The 24513-nt window shown below is 40.5% G+C and overlaps 1 protein-coding gene and 1 non-coding gene across 4 annotated transcripts in view; one reads left to right on the top strand and one right to left on the bottom strand.

Annotated features, from left to right (window-relative positions):
* ITPR1 (inositol 1,4,5-trisphosphate receptor type 1) overlaps nucleotides 1-24513 on the top strand; it is a 321821-nt gene that overhangs the window by 47112 nt on the left and 250196 nt on the right. The gene's annotated exons all lie outside the window — the stretch shown is intronic.
* LOC123623683 lies at nucleotides 16355-16418 on the bottom strand. The gene has a single exon (XR_006729973.1). It is a non-coding gene; the product is annotated as a U7 small nuclear RNA (small nuclear RNA).

Below are 24513 nucleotides of genomic sequence, written 5' to 3'. Positions count from 1 at the left end.
TAACTTTTCTCTTGATTTGCTCATGAGTAAGATGGTAGCAATAACAACTTGAGAGGGTCAAGGGATTAAAGGATGTATGGAATGCTCTTAGAGCAATGCCAGGTACATTGATAGTGTGCTGTCAGTGCTCGACATGATGATGATGATGATGATGATGATGATGATGTCAAATTTTCCACCTCCAGGATGGAAGAAGTAATTCTTTTCTTTGGGAGGATAGAGTTGGAAATCAGGAAGTATCTTCTCCAGGCACCATAGGAAGATGCTAGGATTACTGGTGCATTAGAGTGTGTGTGTGTACTCAAGCCTTTCCTTTACCTTTGTATCATTTTTTTCCTCCACATAACTTTGTGAAGTTGGTGGATTATACTCATTTTCTGAGGGAAGATGGCTTCATAAGCTATGAAGCTTGCCCAAACTAAAAATTCTAGCAAAAGGTCGAGCCAAGACTTGAAGCTGAGAGGCCAGTTCCTGAATCTTTCCTCCTCTTTAGAAGTTCTTGCCTCAGACAGAGCTCATGCATCTGCTTAAGCTCACTGTCCACCCAGTGTTCCTCTGACCACTCAGGGGCAAATGTGTGCTCTGCCTTCAGCCCACAGAAATCTGCAAGCAGTATCATATTCTTTTATCATTTCCTCTCAAATGTCATCTGCTTAAAAGGGGTTGTGAGTCATAAGAGTGGACAAATAATTTAATGGCAGAGGTTTAGGGTGGTGATTAAAATTCAATGAAATAAACCAAGCACTGGGAGAACTCTGGCTTCCCCCCCTTCTGAATTTTAATGTGTGCTGCATTCTGATGTAAATCTTGACAGACCACCCTGGAGGAACTGCTGTGTGAGGAAGTGCGGGCTGATAAGACAGGACAGGGAGCCAGTGGGCTGACAGGGCTGACTTTGAGTGTTCGGAAAGCAGCCTTGGTTTAGGAGCTGGAGGGCTTGAGTCCCAGTCTTTGCTTTGTCTCTGCCTAGCAGTGTGACCCTCAGCCACGCTCTTGACCTGTCTGGGCCTCCGCCGCTGCTTCTGTGAGGTGCACGTGTTGGACTAGATAATGAAACACAACAAAACTTGTATTGAGTGTCTGTTCCACGCAAGGCCTGGGCTAGGCACAATTTATATTGCAGTTGTATTTACACCTCTTCACTCACTCAGATCTCTCATGTTCCTGATAAAGTTTAATCTCTATTTTAGGAAGGATTAGGTCTAACATTTAGTTCTTGCATCTCAGTTTTAAGAAGCCCATAATAATCCCTGAGATTTAGCACTCACATTTATAGGAAAAGCAACTTATATGCATTTATGAAAGCCACTTAGTAAAGAAGTTAAAACATTTTTCTAAACTTACCTATAACGAGAAGCTCGAATGTAAGCGATGAAAAGACCGTTCTTCGTACGTCCCTTGTGTTATTGCTCCTGGATCCTCTGCTTCCACTTCCCTCTAGATGACATGGATTTATCTCTCTTAATTGTACCCCAGTCCAGTGTAGCTTCAAAGGACTTTGGCAGGTAGGAAGGCAGAGTAGCGTGGTGGCGATATCAAATACTTTGTAGTCTGACTTGGGCTCACATATAATACTAGCTTTGCCATTTATTACGTGTTAATGCCTTTGAGCTCAGTTATTTAAACTGTGAAATAATATCCACATCAAAAAAGATAGTCCGTTATGAGTCTTGTAGGCACATAGTAAATGTTAATTCCCAACCTCCTTCCTATCCAGTTACACTGGGAGTCTGAGTCACTTACCCAGTCCAAGAAATTGAGCCTCAAATGCACCAAAAACATCTCCCTCGCCCTCCCCTCCTTGATGGAGACTTAGCAGTAGTAGTGTGATAGATGGAATATGAAACAGAATACCAGCCTATTTCTTTGCAAGAGGGCCTAAGGCTATCATTCAGATTACTGTATTTCACTCTGTTAAATGCAAATTACTTCTGTATCCACTTAGGAAGCAGCTGCAAGATTGGGTACCTGCCTGTGATAAACCATCCCACTTCCTATTTCTTGTGTTGAATTCACAGTCAGACTCTCTCTTAACTCCAGGCACTCATCAGAATATGTGGGGTGATTGGGTAAGCACTGGCCGAGGGGTTACTAGAAAACACCATTTAAAAAAATTCCTTTAAATGGAGTCTTTCCCAGTGCAGTTCAGGTTTGTTTTTAGTAGAGGATAAAGTTAATAAGATTTTAATCTGACTATAAGTGGAAAGACAGTGCCAAGATTAAATTGCAGTTGAGTTAAAACCGGTGGAATTGGATTTGGTTAATTAATTGACCATTATGTCGCAGTCAGTGTTCCTCTTGAGTTTTTCACCTTTGTGCTGCAGTCAGACATCAAGTTTGGGTTGCTTACATATTTGGACTTACTTTTCCGCAACATTTTCTAGCAACATCATCCAAGAACTTGTGAAGTAAGAAGGGATGTGCATGTGTGTGGAACTAGGATGTTCTTGTATTTCTAGTAAATACTCAGTCCTTTATTTCTCATTTCTCCAATGGCACTTAACTGTAATTTGGCCTGTATAGCAACTGTTTAATTTCCCTCATGCAGAAAATAAATTTCAGCACCTCTTCCTGAAGCCCGCATGCCTCCTTGTGAAACGTACAGGTAGTAATGAATGAACTCTTTGTCCTGTTTATTGGCATTGTGCCAGTGACCCTTCTCCTTGGTCACTGCATTTCTTTCAAGGTGACATGAAAGACATTTTATTGGGGGGAGTGTCTCACTCCCCATTGCATTTTGGGGCTAGTTGGCACAGTGGTCTTTTAATATGAAATAACTTCTTAGAACCCCACATTCTCTGTGAGAGACACAAACTTTCAGTAAGTGTGTTTGACACTCGGTCCGATTCTCAATCTGTGAATGCTATTAAGAAAATCTGGGTTGTTAACTCTCCCTTCTCAGTAAAAACTGACTTCTTGAAACAGAAGGCTGATGCGTGTTCTCACGTTACTAGGGACTCAATTTTCAGGTGAGTAGGACTTGTTTTCTTCTTGGTCACAGAGTGCAGATAACGCCAGGGCACTCTTGGTTGTCAAGTTAGCAGAAAAGAGCTTAAGCCCTCTTGATTTGTTGATTTTTAAAAATTATTGGTTAATATGAGAGCTATAGTATGGAAATGTTTTTTTTAAAAAAAACTTCCAATATTGACTTACTCTATAATAAATAGTTTAAATAAATAAGATACTTTTCTTTTTCATAGTAGACAAATGGGTATTTAGTAATACCCAGTAGACTGATGGGTATTTAGTAATCATCCCTAACATTTTGTCACAGAATAATTTAGAGACTGATGTTACAGATAATTTAGAGATTTATCAGGGCTGTTTAAACAGGGGGTTGAAATTATTTTTCTCTGGCAAAAAAATAAATAAAAAATGGACTTTCAAGCTTCTAAAATCCTGATAGCTCCATCATAATTGAAGCATTACAATGCTCTGTTCATTTCCCACATACATCAGTCTTCAAGTTTGAGGTTTTTTTTTTTTTTTTTTTTTAACTTGGAACATTGTAGTGTCTCTGAACGGATGAATTTTTCCCAAGTGAATTAGATGCTGTCTTCCATCTGAAGAGTGGGATTGCTGTACTCTTCTGGGGGACAGAATTGAATTCCAGGGAAACCAAAGTCTTTGATCCTTCATCTTGGGTTTTAATCAGTAGCCTCTGGCTCCTTTTTTCTCCTGAAACTCTGCCCTGAATTGCTGAGAAGTAAGAATTTTTGAGAGCTAACTACCACTTTCTATCCCTTAGCCATTTCTCTGTATTTTCTCCCATGGAGTGATTCTGATCTAGAAAATGCCGCACACCCATGGGATCCCTTGGAGGAAGGAGGTGGGAGAAAGGAAATGGATGTGGATATTCCTACTAACTGAGAAGCCAAGGGTGGTTGCCTTCAAGAAAGTAAGATTTTCTTCTTGAGACAACCCTTCAATGCCCGTTTTCTTTGGAGAACTGTTTTTGCTGATGAATTCAGTGTCTGCAGCATTTCCTGTGTTTTCAATCTCTTTCTTTATAGTATAACATTCACCTGTCATTGAATCTGCTAACAACTTGGCACATGCCAGAAAGAACCTGGTTCTTGGCTGGGTTGATTTCTTGCTATTTAAAAGTTCCCCGAGACCCCAGATCTCTCTGAGCAGGGCCACGTTAGAGATTTCCAGCACATGTGCTATTTAGACCCAACGGGCCCCAGCAAGCTCCCTCCTCACAGCAGAAACGCTGTGGGTGCAGATGCCCCAGAGCACCAGTGACAGCAAATGGGCCCTGACAGGTCTGCCCTCAGAGCACGCAGTGACGGTATAACCCACAGACACGCTGGCATCTACCTGACAGAGTTGTGGCAATGACTTTATTGGGTGCTTCATGAAAATCATGTAGTACCTGGTCTGTAATAAGTAATTGCAAACCTATTCTTGTGCCTGGCACATAATAAATGTTCCTAAGTTGTTAAATGGAAAAAAGAAATTTTCCCAAGAGTGTAATTAGACTAATTTTCTTCAAGTTAGATTTCATCCGTGATACAAGGCACGTGCTTTGCCAACATGGGCTGAAAGAAGTAAATATTCAACACTGACTTGTGAAGATTGCGATGACTCCAGCAGGAGCCAAGATGGCTGGAGAAGAGGAGGAGGGCTGAGCACAGAACAGTGCTGCCTGGCTTCGTGTTTGCGTCTTCCCTGGGGCTGTCTGCCCTTTGCACAGAGCAGACATAGCTGCAGTACTTGTGCATACGTGTGTCGGGGGCAGTGACTTGGAAGAGAAGGTGCCAGCTGTGGCTTCTCACAGCGGAGGTTGGAGGGCCACGCACAGGGCTGCAGGGGAAAGCCTTTCTACAGCGTGTGTTTGGCTGGTCTCATTCTGGTTTTGGTCTGCATGTAACACCAACAACAAAGACCATCTGGAGTCTGGAAGAGAAAAATAATGGGAAAGGAGAGTGTGTGTTAGAATCGCGCCAGCATCGCTGTATTTATGGGAAGAGCTCTTAACTTGCCTCTCACTTTTGGGGCTGAGATTTGAGAGAGATGAAATCCTAGAGTGATTCGGAAATGTGTCCTTATGAAAACGCTGTCTTCCGGTAGCTTCAGCATACAGGGCTTGTTATGAGGACAGATCTTTCTAATCTCTCAGTGTTGCCAGCAACATCCGTGCTGCTTATCTGGAGAGTTTATTCCATGTTTTAATTATTAAATATAAAGGGTTGAGTAGATGTTTCAGGGTTGACAGTCCTTGCTTATGAAACAAGGTCATAACACAGCTAGCCGCTGGCCTTGGCCAATGACTTACCATTCATTCAACAAACATCTCCCAGTTGCTGTATTTACAGCATGTGCCCATACAAAGATAACACCATGTGTGCAGTGCTTTTAACAGTTTCTGAAGGGTAGTTCTCTTATTCCTCTGAGGAACCTGAAAATCAAAGAGGTCAGGTTAAGGTCTATAGCTGGTGAGTCAAAGAGCCTTAGCTGCAACTAACCTTATTCTTTTTGCTACATCTCTGCCAAGACATGGTCTCTACTCTCAAACAACTTAACTTTTAATAGAAGAGATAATTTGGTTGACTCCAATGAATGCTTATTAAGTATACTCTGGAGGCACCATGTTGAAACAGACTTATCCTTAATCTGGATCTCAAGACACAGAAAGTAATCCTGTTTGTATTTTTATGTGTTTAGGGTGCTCATTACAAGTCAGATGCAGAAATTACTTGGGTCATGATTTATTTTATGCTTACCTCCATTGCCAAGCCGTGGGCATGGACTTTATCTTTCTTGTGGACTCCAGCATCCCCAACACCGAACGAAGCATCTGTCACAAAACAGGTCCTCTGCAAAAGTGTGCTGAACGAGTGTGCTGTAGAGAATAGGGTAGTCCTGTTTCGCTGGCGTAGCAAGTGCTGAGTCTGTTGGGAGGGGAGGGGGCGCTGTCGTGAGCAGGGAAATGGACGAGAAGGCACGTTATGCTGGGCCACGAAGGACAGTGGGAGTTAAAGATGGAGTGAGGGGTTGGGCTAGAGGAGTTCACATCCTTCCACTGTGGATTACAGGACCAGACCCACAGAAGGGCGAAGCGAGGTTTGTTTTTTTTTTTTTAAAGTAGACAGGGCATGTGAGGTGATGGTTGATTGGTGCCAATTTTGAAGCCCTTAATTGACTAAGATGTTGGATTTTGTTCTTAGTACTATTAATTTTAAAAAGAAAACGTATTGGTCCTTTACTATGCTAAATGCATTATGTACGTTACCTCATTTAGCAGTGAGGGCAGTCCCATGAGATGTAGTATTCCCATTTCATAGATGAGGAAACTGAGGTCTGAGAGTTCAAGTATCTTGCCCAGGATCACAGTCAGCGAGCGGCAGAGTCAGTGATGAATTCTGTTCTCCATGGTAGGAACAGAGGCCCACGGCTGTCTGTGAGCCTGGCTTCCTCTGTGAGGATGGGAGCAGTGTATCACTCCTTACAGTATCAGAAATGAGCAAAATGCTCGACACATTATAGGTGCTCCAGGTTTTGAGAGAGTGATTTTTTTTGTCTAGTCACAGAAGGAATCAGTACTTTGTGTTAGGAAGATTAGTTTAGTAATTGTACATTGGCCGAGTTAATAGATGTCTTTTGTGGGCATGAATCAATGTTTTTTTGTTTTTGTTTTTTTGTTTTCAGACATGGTCTCGCTCTGTCACCCAGGTTGAAGTGCAGTGGTGTCATCACAGCTCACTGCAACCTCAAACTTCTGGGCTCAAATGATCTTCCCACTTCAGCCTTCTGAGTATCTGGAACTAAAATCACGTGCCACGGTGCTTGGCTAATTTTTTCTGTTTTTTTGTAGAGATGGGGTCTTGCTATGTTGCTCTGGCTGGTCTCAAACTCCTGGCCTCAAGTGATCCTCCTGCCTCGGCCTCCCAAAGTGCTAGGATTACCGGCATGAGCCACCATGCCCTGCCCAATTAATATTTTTGATGCTGGCTGTGTGCCAGGCACTGTTGTAGGTGCTGGGGACCTACAGTGGTGAGGTCAACAGTGGGTTGGGCTGGAGGAACAGAGGTCACAGGGCAGCCGGAAGGCCATTTGGGAAGGAGTGAGGGTGAGGTTACAGGTTGCATCAGTGGGAGAGAGCATGATGGGCAGCCAGGGAGACTGAGGACTGAGGTTTTGGTTCATCCATTGTGACCTAGAATCATGATGGGGGCCAGTGACAGAAAATAGCGCTCTCATTGGTCATTGGGTGGAGGATGGTACCCTGATTTTAAAACAGCAGTTTCTTGTCATCCTGCGTGTGGGTGGATTAACTGGGTTACATGTGTTTATGAACAACAGTAAATATATTTCTGATGACAGCCCAGAGAAAAAGCAAAAATAACAATTAAAGGAACCGTTGCTCATATTATCAATTGATAAAAGCAGTTCTCTTCAGTAAGAGCACATGGCACCAGTGTGGAGGCTGGGAGTGAAGAACAATTGTGTTACCGAGAGTGTGATCCAGGCATGGAGCTGTACCCACACGGTCCACATCTCCATCTGGCACGGGCTGTGCTTTTGAAACAATGCACCATGTTCCATAGGGTTTCTCATAAATACTTAGCAGGATGGGGTGTTGAAGAATTCAGTGTTTTTATTTATAGAAAGCACCAAAATCCCATAATCAATGTCAGGGTATTTGGGGACTGGGATACAGCCATCCCTACCTCCGCTCTCCCTCCTTTTAAGATGATGAAACTACCTTAGGTGTTTCCTAAGTTGGTGACTCAGCCAAGATTGTGCAGCCAGTTATTATAGAGACTAGAACCTGGGTCCTCAGAGGTAACTGAATCACTTTTAGCAATTTGGTGCCTATCTTTCCAGAACATTTCCTGTTTACTTGAAGGCATATAAAAAAATACAAAAATGCGTATTTTTATGAATTTTCTTAAACCTGTAATTATTCCACAATTTGCTTTTTTTCACATGACAATACTACTTTAACCTATTTTTTTTTAGTTAATGTCTGTGCCTAAAGATCTACCTCATTCTTTTTAGCTGTTGAGGATTATTCCATGGTGTGGCATGCCAAAGTGTAATTAGCTGTTCTCTACATGATATACATTAAGTTGTTTATTGTTCACTATCATGAGCAGTACTGCAATTTATTTAGCAAAAATTTATACAGCCCTTTGTGCCCTGTGGTGTTCTCAATTCTGTACACATATTAACTAATTTAATCCTTGTAATTGAATAATGAGTCTTAACTGTGTTACAGAGGAAGAAACTGAGTCGGGGCAAAGTTAAATAATTTGCTTAGCATCACATGAGTGTGAGTCAGGAGTTGAACACATGCAGTTCGGCCCCAGGGTCTGTGTTCCTGGGCACTGCATTGTGCTGGCTTTTAGCTACGAGATCCTTTACACAGTGCTTTGTTCACGTGTACAAATGTTTCTCCACGGTGGGTAGCATAGAAATAGAATTATCAAAGAAACTTTTTATTTTTTAAAATAAATTTTATTTTTTAGAGCAATTTTAGGTTCACAGTAAAATGGAAAGGAAGGTACAGACATTTCCCATGTGCCCCCTCGTCCCCCCAACATCCATCACCAGGGTGGTATATTATAATCAGTGAACCTACATTGATCCATCATTACCACTGAAAGTCCATAGTTTACATTGAGGTTCAGTGTTGGAGTTGTACATTCTGTGGGGTTTGGACCAATGTGTAATGACACGTATCTACATTACAGTATCACACAGAGTAGTTTCACTGCCCTGAAAATCCTGTACGCTCTGCATAGTCACCCCATCCTCCCTCCTTTCAAACCCTGGCAACCACCGGTCTTTTTACTGTCTCCATAGTTTTGCCTTTCCCAGAATGTCAAAAAGTTAGAATCTTACACTGTGCAGCCTTTTCAGATTGGCTTCTTTCACTTAGTTACAAGTGTCTAAGTTTCCTCCTTGTCTTTTCATGGATGGATAGCTCATTCCTTTTTAGTGCTGCCTAACCTTCCATTGCCTGGATGTGCTATGGTTTATTTATCCATTCAGTTACTGAAGGACTTCTTGGTTGCTTCCAGGTTTGGGCACTTTTATGAATAAAGCTGCTGTAAACATCCGTGTGCAGGCTTTGTGTGGACGTAAGTTTTCAGCTGCTTTGATACCAAGGATCATCCAAGAAACTTTATTTTTGGAGAAATGGTCAAGCATTGAGAGACAAGGAGGCTTTTGAGTGTTGATAATAATCAGTGACTAGCCTTGAACACTGTGCTCAATGCTTTATATGCATTACCTCATTTAGTGCTTAAAACACGTCATCAGATAGAAACTCTTTAAGGAAATGACAATGTAGTAAGATTCTTACAGTGCAAGATCACCCATTTAGTAAGTGACAGTTGATGACTTGAACCAAGAGCCTCTATTCTTGATCACCATTTAATTTCCTTTTTTTCTTTTTTTTTTAAATTGACACAGTATCTTGCTGTGCTACCCAGACTGGCCAATTTCCTTTTGCCTGTGTTCAGTTGGGTCTCCCTGATGCAATTTTTTTAGCTAAAGCTTTGACTGGACTTCTAAGTAGTTACCTGTGGCTTGCTAGCTTAAAGAATCTTATATATCTTTAGCACATGGAGATAAACTTGCAAAATAAAGTAATTCTGCTTGAGGTTTCTTTTTCCTTCAGATTATTTTTGCAGATTTTATACTTTTTTCCTCCATCAAAGTTACAGTGTAGAGATATGACTCAGAAAGCCAGGTGGGGGTAGGGGTGTTCCCAATTATTCTAAATGTAGATGTGAATTAGGGGCTTTATGTGGATGCATACCTCACTTCTGTAAAAAATATGGTTATTTTAGTCCTCACTGTAAATTCACTGATATTTATAAATTCGTGGTGTGAATCCATCTAAAGTGAGCCTTATTAAGACCACGTAATATGCTTTTTACCCCTCCTTCTCTTTTTCCTGCAAGAACATCCTCTGCTCCCTCTGAATAAGTTTATGAAAGTGTTTGGGCCATCCTCAATCTGGCCAATTTCTCAATTCAGTTTAAAAACTGGGAAAACATGCTTTGAAATAGATGTTCTGAGTGAGAATTTCTTCTGTCATTTGACAGGTTTGGTATGTGTGAAATGTAGGGGGAAAATCTTAACTGGAAATAAAGCCATCCAGTAGAATTCCTGATACGATGAAGAGTTTGAAGAAAGGTGAGGATGTACTAAAAGCAAATAGTGAGTGCCAGAAAAAAGAAAAGCAATTAGAAGCTCCAGGAAAAACTTGAGCTAAAATGGAAATGTGTTCATATTATAGTATTTAATATGCATTGAACAATATTTACATGGTCATAATAGTATAAACACAGAAACATTTGTAGATAAAGCACAAAGCTCATGATTATAAAACAATAGTACTAATCAACCTTGATGATATAAAAATAAAAATATACAAAGTAGATGGTAAGAAATGGAAAGATACGGAGAGGTGAAAGGGACACTAATAATCTCAAAGTCAGGCAGTTAAGAGCTGCTGTAGGTGATACAACAGGAATTTGCATGTTTAAAAAATAAATGAAAAAATACACAGGCAAGGAAATATCTATTTATTAATTTTATTTATTTTTTTCTTAAGCCACTTAAACTTGTGTAGTTAGAAACAATATCTTTTTAAAAGAGGAAAATAACTACTGAGCAATAACAAAGAATTAAGAACATGTCTTCTCTGGAGAAGGTAGCTGGGGAAAGAGGCTCCTGGGACAGGTCAAGGGACCATTGCTTCTCATTTTTAAGCTCATTTGACTTTTTTTTTTTTTTTGAGACAGAGTGTTGCTTTGTTGCCCTGGCTAGAGTGAGTGCCGTGGTGTCAGCCTAGCTCACAGCAACCTCAAACTCCTGGGCTCAAGTGATCCTCCTGCCTCAGCCTCCCAAGTAGCTGGAACTACAGGCATGCACCACCATGCCCGGCTAATTAGCTAATTTGATTTTAAAAGCCTCTTTTCCAATGGGAATTCCAAAATCCCCCAAAATAAAGAAAAATAATAAAAAAGGAAAAAGTAAACTCCCAGGGATCTACCAGCCTTAATAATATTCCACATTTTACCATTTTTGTTCTTTTTTCAAGTATCTTAAAAAAAACCAAATATCATGCCATTTCATCTGGAAATACTTACAAATGCATCTCAAAATTTAAAAAAGACATTTACTTAGATAACCACAATACCTTTATTATACCTAATAAAACTAACAATTCCTTATTATTATCATATTGAATTTGCTTTTGCTGAAAAAATTTTTTTTAATTTTTTAATTTTTTTAGAGATATGGTCTTGCTGTGTAGCCCAGGCTGGTCTCAAACTCTTGGGCTGAAGTGATCCACTGCCTCAGGCTCCCAAGTAGCTGAATCTGTAGGCATGTGCCATTGTGCCTGGCTGAAAAAAAAATTTTTTTTTTTGAAAAAAATTTTAATAGTTAATATGTTCAAATCAGCTCCCTTTTATCTCTGAGTATTACATCTCTTTAGTCCTTTTTGAGTTTCTTTTACTCTAGAATAGTAACCTTTTCCTTTTTATCATACTGTTGACTTACTGCGTAATATGTGATATTAAAAATGTGTGCATGCATTAATTTGCTTAAAAATTTTAATTTAAACTTTATAGTTAAACCTTTAATTTTAAAAACTTTTAATTTGATTAAAAAATTTAAGGTTTAAAAAATAGACAACTTTATATATTTTTAAAGGCTTATTATGTTCTCCTTAACTTTACATGCTAGTAAAAATTTCTTTTCAGTGACTAAATTTAAGCATCTGTAACATAAGGACATTCATTTATCAATTATTTTGGGCAGGATTCTTTGCATGCAAAGAAGAATGAAAACTTGTTCTCTAGGATTTTTTGGTGAAGGCAGAGAGGGGGCAGTTCATGGATATGCCTGCCAAGGAATTTTGCCATATGGAATTGTAATTATTTTTAAAGCTAACCTCACACTATGGGAGAATTCACTTTATACACATAAGGAACCTGAAGCTCTGAGAGAGAAAGTAACTTTGTGTAAGGTCACCCAGCTAGTAAATGACTCAGCCTATATATATGAACGAGGTCTTTCTCCCTGCCATCCAAGTACTACCCAGGCCCAGCCCTGCTTAGTGTCTGAGATCAGATGAGATCAGGTGCATCCAGGGTGGTGTGGCCATAGACCAACAATGTCTTTCTTCTGATGCTCTTAATCACTAAGCTGTATAGGGCCTTCCAGTTTGACATGCTAGTCTCCTTTCCCTAATGGGCAGTGTTGTGAACTGGTTCAAAGTGTGGGCTTTGGAGCCAAACTGCTTGGTGTTTTGATCCTCGCTCTGACACTTAATAGCTCTGTGACTTTGGATGAGTTATTTAGCCTTTCTGTGTTTCAGCTTCCTCACCTATAAAATGGAGATAGTAGTCCTGCCTTATAAGATTTAATGACTTCCTATTTGTAAAGACCTTGGAATAGTACCTGGTACATACATAAATAAAAAAGATATTTAAATAACTACAACCAAAAAACATTGTGCTTGGTATGTATATGGATGGATGGGTGGATAGACAGATAAATAAGAAAAAGTAGGAAGCAAATTGTAGGCTATTTTCCTTTTATTTCATCAGTTAAGGGAACCTTCCCCCTTTTATGTAACAAGAATCTCCATCTGGTCCTAGAATATTGTATAGATTTTTTTTCTAAAAATTGTAATAAAATCTCATTGATACTATATACACACATTACTGATTATTTTGTAGATTTCTTTATGCTCAATGTTTATATCAACTTTCTGATCATCCCTTTTCAATTTGTTTTGTCCGTCTTCATGTGAATAATCAGGAAGTATAAGAGGTGATTATCATGTTAAGATTTCTGTGGAAGGAAAGAGAACTGGGTTTGGGATTTTCTCTCAAGGAGAAAGAGAAAAAATGTCAGTCACTTTACACCCTTGAAAAATCTTCTTGAAAGGTTCTGGAGGAACAGATTAACTTTCGCGCGTGGGTAGTAGATGAAGTAATTTAGCCTCTGCCACGTAATCTATCCCCAAGCTCTCATGAAGAGAAGAAATAGAAATGGCAGTGGATTATGATAATGCAAATGAGTGGTTGGTGGTCACTCCAGAATGCCTATCTTGGTTTCACTGCCTTTTTATTGTTGTTTTTTTAACCTATTGAACTTAGCTAAAACATAATTTCTTTGAATGCAGCAGCCTAGACAACTTGGAGACCCATTAATTGCTTCCAAGATGGCACCTTGCTGCTTTGAATTTGCAGGCCAATGTGACTGAGGGGCCTGTGTCCATTGGTTCTTCTGGAGATGTGCATAGGACATGGTGGAGAGTCTTGTGTTTAATGTCTCTTAATCCATGTTCAGCAGCTGACCTGGTTGGCTATCATTTGCTAGTTACTCTTAGGTATTAATAGTATAGGTTTGTAAGTGCCAAATTGTTTTGGGTAAGTAGTCTCACATGAAATAAGATGATCGGTTTGGCCTAGTAGCTGATTCTTTCTGTAATTAGTAAGAATGTGAGTAAAATTCCATCTTAGCAAATGCAACAACTGCCCTAATTGAGAAAGATGATTTGAAATGTCCACCTTTATTGTCCTGAAAACATTTGACCACTTCTAGTGACTGATAATGATGATGTGACTGAGTGGTTAATGATGGCTCAAAAATTCCTAGCTTGATTTGACTGGCCTATTTTTTTTTTAGTAAACTCTTGAACTTTGCAAATACATAATTGTTTGGATATGTGTACTAAGAACCAGAACTCATTAAAGTACATTTCTGGGTTCAGACTTACTGGCTTTTGGGTTCAATGTGATATACTGACCAAAAGGAAGAAAACAGAGAGCAAATAAGAAAGACTGCATATTAGCTAATTTTATCTCTGATTTTTGGATCTGGAATGGATTCTGGATAGTGTTAAATTGGCCTCGGGACTTTTTTGGGTTTTTCTTGATCCTGGCATTGGCTTGTAATATTGATGGTTTAGCCTGAATGACTTAAAGGATTTTATTTTTAATTTAATGTGGGTTAGAAGAACATAAGCAATAGACCTGCCAATAACTATTTTAAGATATAAACAGATAACTGTTTGTTTTGCTATAAAGGTCACATTCAGGATTCAGAACTCATGACTCTCAGGATGGCAGTTTTGCTTAGAGGAATGATTTAGACGAACTGAATTGAATAGCTCCTAGGTCACTGACATTTATTCAACTTTGTCTTTAATGCTTGTTTACTTTTTGAACATGTAAAAGATTGGAATTTCGAGACATCTCATCAAGAATTTTGATACTCTATCCTGGAGAACATTTAGGGGATTAAAAATTTAAAAAATTCAAACAAATTTTGATACTCTAAAAAATTCTTAAATCCTAGTTTTTATAAGAAAAACTATTAGACTGTTATGTTAAGTTGCCACAAGTAGATTTGCATTTTGGATTGTAATAGCCCCCAATTTTATTAAAAGTTTATCTTGTGGTAACCACAGATTTTTAATTTTTACTGATAGGATGTGCAAAAAATAGTGAGTCAAGCAGTTAGACTAATTGTTTAAACTGAGATTACTTAAGAAAGGATATCTGGTGTGTTTATATTACATTGAGCAAATTGTTTATAGTAGAAATCATTTAAATATGCATTACCAATATCTCAGGTTTTAGATTTGCCAACCCTGTGTGCTGAGATTTTCCAGAATTTTGTAATTGCACTGGCTAGTACTTCTCACTTGAATAAACTTCAGCACTTTGTACTTAGCTGAAAATAGCTCACCTTTGAAGGTGATACTCATTCATTCAAAAAAATATTAAGTGCCTCCAAGGCCCTATGCTGTAAGCCCTGGAGATACAGTGTTGAATGAGACAAATGGGGTCTCTGCCCTCACAGAGCTTACATTCTAGTGGGGTGAGACAGACACCACGCAAGTAAATGATAAATAACAAACAAGGTCACGCCAGAGAGTGATAAATGCTATGAAGAATATAAAATAAAGATGATGTGATGCGGCATGGCCGGCAGGGGGTGGGGGGGGTGGGCTGGGCCAGCACTGAATAGAGTGGTGGGGGAAATCTTCTGGAGGAGGTAACATACTTGTTGATACTGACAAGTCTATGAAGAGCTTGGCACGTGTACCTGTGGGGACATGGTGTGCTAGGCATCAGGAACGCTGAGGGTAAGAGCCGTGACCCGGGCACGTGCAGTGTTGGAGAAACAGCAGGAAGGCTGGACACAGGGAGCCAGTCGGCATGTCCTGACCCATCCATACCACGTGGAGTGGTCGAGACTGTATAGAAAGTAATTTGTCCTCTCTATGCGCTTATTGAGAATTATCCCATAAATTGGGCTTTTATAAACCGCATAAAGTTGAGGTAATAAAAATGTGATTCGTACCAAATTGCAGAGTACTTGTCCCAGTGCCCTGAGCTGTGTGGGTTTCCAGTTCTCATCCCCTTTTTTTTACTTGCTCTTTCTTTGCTATCGAGAGGAGACCGCTAGGTTTATTCGTGCGGGGTGTTTTGGGTATCTGTGAATTGACAAGACCAAAATGCTTGTGTTTAGGATTTGGTGGTTCATGGTTGGTTTATTAAACAAAACTAATTTTATTTAGAGGGTATATTTGCTAGGGCTGCTGCAACAAAGTCCCGCAAGCTGGGTGGCTTGAACAGCAGAAATTTGCTGTCTCACCTAAGTTGAAGTGTCATCAGGGTTGGTTCCTTCGAAGGGCTGTAGGAAGAAGTCTGTTCATGCCCTTTGCCTAGCTCCTGGTGGCTTGCTGGCAATCCTTGGCCTTCCTTGACTTCCGCGGCATTACCAGATCTCAGCCTTCATCATCTTCACCCGTGTTCTTTGTGTGTTCATGTCATTCTCCAAATGTACCCTTTTTATAAGGATGAGTGTCATTGGAGTGGATCCCACCCTACCCCAGAATGACCTCCTCTTAACCAGTTATGTCTGTCGTGAACCTATTACCAAATAATGTCACATTCTTCTTTGGTCTGAATGTTTTTGTCTCCTTGCAATTCATATATGGAAACCTGATAACCAAGGTGATGTTATTAGGAGGTGAGGCCTTTGGGAGATGGTTAGGTCATGAGTGCTCTGCCCTCACGAATGGGATTAGTGCCATTATAAAAGAGACCCCTTGTCCCTTCTACCATGTGAGGACACAGCAAGAAGATGCCATCTAGGAACCAGGAACAAGGGCCTCAACAGACTCTGAATTTGCTGATATCTTGATCTTGGACTTCCCAGGCTCCAGAAATATAAGAAATACTTTTCTGTTGTTTATAAGCCACCCAGTTTATGGTATTTTGTTAAAGCAACCTGAATGGACTAAGACACATTCTGTGGTACTGAGAGTTTGGACTTCAACATAGGAGTTCCTTTTTTTTTTTAAGAGTTTTCTAGTGAAAACTAAAAAATCTGCTAGACAAATTCTTAAAGAGCTGTTAACACTTGACATTGGAATTTTTTTGGGGGGGGTGGGAGGAGACATAATTCAACTGATAAACAGAGGTGTGTATAATTTGGCTAAACTCATTGTCTCTCACAAATGGCAAAAATGAACAATGCCTGCAAATTTCTTGAAGCTGTCTAACCCATTTTTTCAGCTCAGGCACCTGGAAGCCATGGCCCCTTCTTGATTAATAACAGCTGATGTTTATATGACTGGGCAGTAGGCTGGTGTGTGATAAGGTCTTGACAGGTGTTACCTTGTTGACACACCCTCTGGAGATGGTTTCATAAGCCAGCCCACTTTACAGTAGAGGGAACTGAGGCTTAGTTCTATAAGGAACCTCTGGTTCATCACCACATCAGCTCTAGTTTGAACGGTATTTTTCATATGGATTTTAAATTCCTAGCGTTGGTGGAATAACCATAACCACTAACATTGGAAGCTGCCGTAACCACTAACAGCACTTCCAGGTTAAAGGAGCTTCTATTGTTGGGTAGTTTCTTCTCTTCCTAATTCCAACGCCTGGTCTGTTTAATGCCTCCCTTGTTCATGATCCCTGAAAGATCTTAATGTAATATGCAGCACAACTGAGAAGATTAATTAGTTAATATTTTTGAAGCACTTTGAAGATGAAAAGCTCATGAACACTTAAAGTTAGATTAAATTTTGTCTCCTGGTGCCAAGGAATAAACACTCTGTCTTTCCTGCTTGGGGTCAGAAGTGCCCCTTGGCATGCAGGAGGGCATTTTCCCACAGAGAACAGGCTGTGTCGATTGTCTTCCCAAGAGGAAGATCTGAATGGCTACCCCTTCTCTTTTAAAATAGATTGATTCTGCAAACTATTGAATAGTTGACTTTCTACTAAATAGAAGTGTGATTGATATTGAAACAGGTTTAAATTTTTAACTTCTAGGGAATTGAGTGTAACCCCAGAAATTTGGAAATGAATGTTAAAGTGGTCTGAAAAGCAATCTCTTGTTCCAGTGACTGTATCAACACCCAGAGTGATAGTGATGTTTCAGAACGTTAGGTTGCAGTTGTTTCCTTGTTCTTTTCATTTATTGCCATTTGGACCTAAGGTTTGTGCCAGGAAGTTCAGATTTGCTCCTCATGAATCTGAGTGGCATAATATTGGCCTCTTCTTCCCCACTGCTCTTCCTGGTAGCCAGATCCCTGTGCGATGAGCTGTAATATATCCTCAGATGAACTTCGTAAAAGCATGTTGGAGATGGGAGAGGAGATCTATAAATTCAGAGGACGAATAAAATGTCAGTGACTTGTAAGAAGTTGTAAGCCAAGTTAGGAGCCAAATTGGAAACTGAATCTTGGATTTTTTTTTTTTTTAAAGGCTGTATTCTTTCCTTCTCCTGCTGGATAGGTCTTCTAAGTGCTGCCCTCAACCTGTGAGTCTAACAATTGCTTTTCAAACAGACAGTTACTTTAATGAGCCCTGACTATATATTCGAGCAATATTTTGTTGCACAGGAGTTGTTTTCCCAGAATTTATTGACCTTTATTCCAGTCTCCCCAATGAGCAAACCTCTGTCTGTTGAATCAGCTCCTAGAGAACCTCAGCTCTGAGTAAATAAAGAGCTTAAAGGTAAGAAATAGGTGGGTCAGTTGAGCCAAGTGGGGCCAGGTAAGATCAGAGTTCAGACCCAGGTCAAAGTGAGGAGAGGAGAGAAATAACTAGCACTGTTTGGCCCAGGATGCATGGACACGCACGCACACACACACACACACACACACACACACACACACACGTGTTTAAACACACTGCAAAAGTGGAGGTGTTTCCCGAGTTTTTTTTTTTTTCTTTTTGAGACAGAGTCTCACTCTGTTGCCCGGGCTAGAGTGCCGTGGCGTCAGCCTAGCTCACAGCAACCTCAAACTCCTGGGCTCCAGCGATCCTTCTGCCTCAGCCTCCCGAGTAGCTGGGACTACAGGCATGTGCCACATGCCCGACTAATTTTTTCCATATATATTTTTAGTTGTCCAGCTAATTTCTTTCTTTCTTTTTTTTTTTTTTTAGTAGAGAAGGGGTCTCGTTCTTGCTCAGGCTGGTCTCAAACTCCTGAGCTCAGTCCACCTGCCTCGGCCTCCCAGAGTGCTAGGATTACAGGTGTGAGCCACCGTGTCCTCCCCGAGTTTTTAACATGCTGAATGCAATACAGGTGCGTTCCTGCATCTTCCCTGTGTTGTTCCTGTAGGACTCTAACCCGGACGACTCTGGACAGTAACCAGCCCCACCCTTGGCCGCTGCTAGATACTCTCCTGGCACGAAGAGCCATTGAGACCAGTTCTCCTTCTCTTAGTTTCTGCCTCAGGAGAGTTGCGTGTTTACTAGGCCCTCTTCTTTTCCTCTGTCTTCCAACGTAGGCAATCCCCCCTTCCACAGCCTTTGTCCCGGATGTGCATCCTGAGGAGTGGTACAGTGTAGGTTAAGGCTGCGTGCGTTGAATCCTGGCTCTGCCACTTACAACCTGTATGACCTCTAGAAAGTCATTTAATCTCTTTGCCTCAATTTCTTCACCTGTGAAATGGGGATAATAAATTTCATTGGAACATGAAGAGTTAAATGAGTCAATATGTGGAAAGCCCTCAGGGCGCAGTCTGTGGTGTGTTCAGTTAGTGTTAATTGAGGAGCAAGTGAAGTCATCTCCCCTTCAATTCCTACCTAGGTGAAGTTGGGCACTCTCATACTTACTGTCAGTATTGTTCTTTAGCTCTTCCTCTTATCTATTCTCCTAGCACTAGTTATGAGGATAAAAGACCTCATTGCTGACAGATTCTTTGTTGAATTCCTGGAATGCTCCAGGTTGAAGGTGAAAAGATAAAGCATAAGAAGATAAATTCCTTTTTTTGAAACTTAAATTGTTGTGGGAAAGGAGGCATGTCAGCAAGGGATTGCAGTGTAGTGCAGAAGGTGCTAAACCCCAAGTGCAAACCAAGACTGGAGACAGGCAAAGGAAGACCATAGCGAACCCTAGGGAGTGGGCTCGGGGGGTGCCGTTGGTCACGGAGGGCTTTGCAGAGGAGGTGACACTTGAGCTGGTTCTTAAAGGGGTGAGAATTTCAATGATGGAATGAATATTCCGACTCCATCAGTACCCCCGATAAGTCAAATATGTTGAGGCGAGAAAGCTGCTCATTAGATTTAGTAGATGTGTGGTCACTGGAAATCTATGGCAGGGTGGCTGCAGTGGGGTGGGGTAGAGAGAGCCTGAATGCGGGGATCTGAGAAGAGCAGGGGTAAAAAAGTCTGTGCCTTTTTACAGATTGGGGCCCTGCTTGCCAGGGTCCCTACATAGTCTGGTGCTAGTGATGTTGTTTCAGAAAACTGCAGAAGACAAAAAATAAGAGCTTTGATGGAAACTGAGACCCAGTGGAAACTACTTGTACTGTCTTGCTAAGATCCTCACTCTCTTCCAGGACCTGCGCAGCCTTTCATCTTTTTCTGTTTTAACTTCTCTTCACTTCCATTCACTCCCATTCCACCGAGCTTTGCTGAGCGCCGAGTATGAGCCAGACACGGGGGGGATCCCAAGCTGGGTGAAAACATTGTTCCTGCCCTGGAGGTGACCTTGAGAGGGGAAGACAGTTCCGTGAAGAGAGAAAGACAGTGTGAAGTGTGGCTGGAATCAGCACCGTGTGTGAGGAGGGCCTGTGTCCTGGTCTAAGACGGGGGTGGCCTCGGGGTGCGCTAGGTCTTGCCGTGGGGGTGGGTACTGACCGAGTGAACACAGGGACTCCAGCAAAGGGAACGGAGCCCGCAAAATCACCGGAGGAAAGGCTGAGTTGTGTGGCTGGATTAGAGGGTGCCGGGGTCGGGCAGGAGGGGTCCCAGGTGAGGCTGGCGTGTTGATGAGGGCTCCGCGGGGCAGGTGCTTTTAGGCATGTGGACTTTAGCTTGTGGAATCCAGGGATCCCGTGAAAGTTTTTAAGCTGGAAAGTCACATTATTAAATTAGACTTTTTTTTTTTTTTAAAGTTTATTCTGGTGACAGTGTGGAAGACAAGTTTCCTTATATTTAATCTTTCATAGACAATGTAAAATTTTTGAGACATTTTAAAATTTCTAACATAACAGTATATATGTCTATATATATTTCTAACAGCATGACAATATAACATTATAACGGTTCTTTTATAAATGTATAAACAATGTTTTAGGTTTTTGTAAGTACATTTTTGTGACCACAGTTTCTATGGAAAAATGAATATTGAGTGTCAAAGAGCAAAACTTGGTGTGTGAGAGGTTTGTACATTGGTGATCGCCTATGTTGGCCTTATCCATAAGGTAAAGGACCTTAAACTCAGGTCTCTGGTGCGTTTCTTTTTGTGTGTTAAGAAGGATCATGGAGCTCCTGACCCCAACACTGGGAAGCAGTGATTCCATGTTTGCCAGCCTAGGTGGCACACAGCTGTTTTGTAGATGTCTTTAAAAGAGTGCATGGATATTTTGGTATTTGAGAACAGGTCTTGGAGCTTGTCATGGAAGTTGCATAGTTTTTAAAATTAGTCCTTAACCTTAAACTTTGTTCACATTGAACTCTAGAACAGCTGTGGTTTTTGAAGACCAGCTGTTGAATGCATTCATGCATATTTAATTAAGTTTTTTTAAGGGCTATTAAAGATCTGAAGACAATTATATTCAGGTTCAAGGAAAGGACTTCTTGTGGGAGTTTAATATCTTTAAACTGTTGACTGACCAAGGACTGGTATTTACCGATGTTTTTGAGCTCACAAGTCCCAAGTATAATAGGCAAGGGGTTGTGCTGCTATTCAATTCCTCTCTTCTCCAACTCTACAATTACACTACCCTTCAATTTGGAGCATTGTATATTTTCACACTTACATTTTGAGGCTATTTCAATGTATAGTACAAATACGGTTGCTGAGAGAATATAAGATTTCAAGCTTTGTCAGAAGCAAATATGAGGTTGTTAGTTAGGCGTCTTTCAAACTTCTTAAGCTCCTAAACCTGATGATATTATCAAATTAAAAATATAGACTACTAAAATCTTTCAGTTCATTGAGAATTTTTGCACTTCTCATAAAAGAGCCACGTCGTAAATGTTCAAAATTTCTTATAATCTATGATTTAGCATTTATGAAAACTATGTTAACATGAATGCATTTTAAATCATTCTGTAAGTAATGCCTTTGGAAGTCAGTATGAAGTTTTACCTAACAGTACAAGTAAACCATGTAACCACTTATTAAAGATGAATGATATTTTTATGCTGAAAGAAAAAAAGACTGTTTCTTAAAAGGAAAAAAAAAAAGAGACTGCTTCTTGAGCTTTTCACCACTGTACAGAATATCATGAATAGGAGAATCTGAATGCCTAGTAGCCGTCTGTATTATTTTGTTTGTTTATATATTCATTTAATTATTTTACAATAAATCTTAAAATTATAGCTAATTCTGCAGTAGCTGGGGACATCAGCCAAATCCTGTACATGTAGATATTTTTGAAACTGTCTTTTTTGCTCTATCAATTACTCTTTGTCCATATTTGGCCATTTTTAAGTAGCCAAGTTGTCCTTACTAATCAGTGGTGATAACTGTGGATAGGAAAAAAGTCGATCAACTGCAAGTGTGTTTTTACATATGATGTATTAGTTATCTTTGCTACACAGCAATTACAAAACCTTGGGGGGCACACAACAATACATGTTTATTGCTCGTGTGTCTGGGGTTACAGAGGTTCTGCAGATGTTGGGTGAGCCTGCTCACGCGCCTGGGTGTTGGTTGGCTGTTGGGTGGGGTGAGGTGACTGAGTGACTTGGCTCTGCCCCAGCCTGTCATTCTCCAGCAGTCATGGCAATGACAATGGCTCTAGAGAGCAAGCCCCAGTGCACAAGCCCATTAAACCCCTGCTTGTGTCATGTCTGCTGACCAAAGCATGTCACTTTGGGCTGAGTCCAGGGGCAGAGTTGGCCACCCGACTGTGCTGGATTGTCACTACAAAGTTATATGTCAAAGGGTGTGGACACGGGGAGGAGTTAAGAAGTGGGGCCATATGATGCAATTCACAATTTTTATTGATAACAATTGATATCACTTCTTACCTGTCACATATGTTATTTCCTTTCTTTAAATCTTCATCAGGATTATTTGGTGGCAAAGAACAGAAACTCATTCAAGTTGGTTGAGGATTACTATAAACAGAGCAGGCAAACTCACGGCCATATAAAAATAGGAAACCGAGAACAGGCAGGTCTCACCAGAACTGGGACTGTTAGATAGTAGGCTCTTTTGTCTGTGAGAGTCCATGGACCTTCTTTCATCTCTGCTCCTCTCTCTCACGTATGACCCAATGTGGCCACCTTGATCCCAATTCTGTGCCACTTTGTGGCTCAAGCACCCACTGTTATCTCACTGTCTGGGTCTAATTTGTATCCCCACATCCTAGCTCATGCGTTGGTTATTCCTGGGTCTACTCTTAAGTCTCCCAGGGCTGAGTGCTCGGTCTTCATCTCTTTACTCCTTCACGTACGGGTAAGGTCCAGTCCTGTGACTTTAAATGCTGTCTTTCTGCTGATGATTCCTAAGTTCTGTCTCCAGACTTGCATATACTACGTCCTATTCACATCTGCACTTGGATATATCTCATAGACATGTCAAATGGATTACTTGATTTCCTCCTCGTAAACCTGCATATCCCAGTCTTTTCTCAATACGTGGCAATTTGTTTTCTAATTGTTTAAGTCTTGGAGTCTTTTTTGTAATGCTTTATTAAATATTTTTAAATTATGTGCACATATTCTAGCTCTCATATGTACAGTATAAAAGAAAGCAAATTGGAAAACTTAATATGACATGGGTGACATAAAATAGATATTTAAGGTCTTAGAAATTAGGATTTTTACATTTACTAATGTAAGCAAAAAGAATATTTAATGGGTTTTGTTTTTTTTAATTGTGATAAAAAACACGTAACACAAAATTTACCATCTTAACCCTTTTTAAGTATACAGTTCAGTAGTGTTAAGCATATTCACATTGTTGTAAAACAGAGCTCCAGAACTTTTTCATCTTGCAAATCTGAAACTCTGCACCCATTAAACAATGACTCCCCTTTCTCCCCTCTCCCCAGCCCCTGGTAACCACCATTCCACTTTGTTTCTAGGACTTTGACTACTTTAAATAGCTCATATAAGTGGAATCATATAGTGTTTGTGTTTTGTGACTGGCTTATTTCACACAGCATAATGTCCTCACAGTTCATCCATGTTGCACATGTGACAGGATTTCTTTCCTTTTTAAGGCTAAATAATCATTGTATGTATATATGACATTTTGTTCATCCATTCATCCATCAGTGGGCCTTTGGGTTGCTTCTACCTTTTGGCCATTGTGACTAGTGCTGCTACGACCATGGGTGTTCAAATACCTCCCTGAGACCCTGCTATCAGTCCCTTTGGCTGTATACCAGAAGTGCGATTACTTGATCATATGGTAGCTCTATTTTTCGTTTTTTGAGGAACCTCCACACTGTTTTCCATAGCAGTTGTACCATTTTGTGATCCCACGAGCAGCGCACAAGGGTTCTAATTTCTCCACATCCAACCAAGCCTTGGAGTCTTTTTTGACCTCGCTCTCTCATCCCCTGATTTAGTCCATCAGTAAATCCTCGTGACTTATATTCAAAATATATCCTACACCTGACTGCTTCTCATCTTGTCCATGACTTTCACCTTCTTCCTAATCCTGGTTGGCTCTTATCTAGACCATGGCACTAGTCTGCTAACTGGTCTCCCGTCTCAACCCTTGCCCCCTGCAGTCTGATCTTCAGAGAGCAACCAGAGTGATAATTGTAAAATAGAAGCTAGATCTTGTCGCTTCTCTGCTTAAAACCTTCTAATGATCCCCATCACACTGGGGATAACATATTCAAAGTTTATTAATGGTTTCGGTTTAAAACATCCTAAAAATTCTCATTACTTTGCTCATTTGGCTTCAGATACAGTGATTTTCTACTGTGCCTTCAATACACTAAGATTGTTGCTGCCTCAGAGCCTTTTGCACTTGACGTTCCCTCCACCTGGGTGGCTTTATTCAGACCTTTGCTCGATTTACTCCTTCCTT

This window comes from Lemur catta, chromosome 18 (genome assembly GCF_020740605.2).
Source record: "Lemur catta isolate mLemCat1 chromosome 18, mLemCat1.pri, whole genome shotgun sequence".
In the NCBI taxonomy this organism is placed as follows: Eukaryota; Metazoa; Chordata; class Mammalia; order Primates; family Lemuridae; genus Lemur; species Lemur catta.
Note: the sequence above shows the minus strand (reverse complement) of the source record. Positions and strands in the feature narration are given on the sequence as shown.